The sequence below is a fragment of the Trachymyrmex septentrionalis genome, unplaced genomic scaffold (genome assembly GCF_001594115.1).
Source record: "Trachymyrmex septentrionalis isolate Tsep2-gDNA-1 unplaced genomic scaffold, Tsep1.0 scaffold176, whole genome shotgun sequence".
NCBI classification, from domain to species: domain Eukaryota; kingdom Metazoa; phylum Arthropoda; class Insecta; order Hymenoptera; family Formicidae; genus Trachymyrmex; species Trachymyrmex septentrionalis.
The window spans coordinates 336,581-338,000 of record NW_017304928.1 but is presented as its reverse complement, the minus strand read 5'-3'; positions in this window follow the sequence as shown (position 1 = coordinate 338,000).

Genomic DNA, 1,420 nt, shown 5'->3' with positions numbered 1-1,420 from the left:
ATTTGTCCATATATTTCGAAGAGCAATGTGGTCTACAGGATTTCGTGTGGAGATTGTGATGCTTCATACGTGGGACAGACGAGCAGAAGATTGAAAACCAGGATTGCTGAACATCGCAATCACATTAGATACAACACTTCTGGGCGTTCTGTCATAACTGAGCATAGGAGACAGCTGGATCACGAGTTCCAATAGGACGAAGTCGTAATTTTGGACGAGGAGCCTTGTTACCGGAGACGTTTGGTTTCCGAGATGCTCAATATCAAGAAGCAGAAGAATGGTCTGAATTTACAGACTGACATCGATGGCTTACACAAGGCTTACATTCCCATCATAAATAAAGTTTGACTTTCTGATGCTAACTGTTTGTTTCCTCACTCAGTCTGTTTTGATCCGCACTACTGAGCGTACATAGTGGCCGGCGTGCGATGTCTGTCTTGCACATCTGCGTTCTTTCTTTCGGGATATGTTCAGAAAGTTCTTTATTCACTTTAGACACACTCGTTTGTATTGTTTTTTTACACATGATTTCTAGTGAGTTTTGATTATTATTTTTTATTATTATTTTTATTAGATTTCCGGTATGTTAATTTATTTACGCGTAGATCTTTCTATGTACAGTTTTTTTGAAGTTTTTTTCTTTTTATCAACTAGAGCTTTGCTAAGATTTTCAATACATTTGACGGTTCAATCGTACAGAAATAATGTCGAACTCTACATCAAGACTCACCCGAACTGTGAATGATATGAATGTGTGATAATTTGCGATGATTGTTGTTGTTCTGCGATTTTTGCGTTATGCTAATGTCTGAAGAGGGCTCAATCCTGGAGCCGAAACTTGTAACGTTATGTAATTTTGCCTTTGTTGTTTGAAATATATTCTTTTGTTAATTTTAAAGAAACATGTTGACTCTTACTTTGCCCGTTACTTATTGTCATTTGGTTACTATTAGGGATATTTGACTTTAGTATTTCGTGTTCAGCGACACTCGGGTTGTTTTAGCCTTATTATAATATATGAAAAAAAAGGAAAAAAAGGAAAATAATTTTTTCTTTTTTATTTTATATTATATATTTTATACAAGAATATATAGAGCGAAAATCTTGTGCGTAAGATAATTAGTTTCAGATAATTTAATAAATTGAACGATGTTACTATCTTCCCTTTTCTTTTCTAATAAAAACAGAAATTAATTAACCACTTGCTCGTCGGTTACAGTATATATACAAAATGGCAAACCCCTGTTATGGCAACTTCTGTTGGAACAGTATGAGGTGAGAGACAGAAGCTTATTCAGCAAGAGATAATCTGTGATGTGCTTATAGATACCTAACGAAACTCCAATGTGTTATTATAATATATGGGAGAATCGTCTGATATATCAACAATATGACCATTACTTTAAAATTTGCCAGAGAT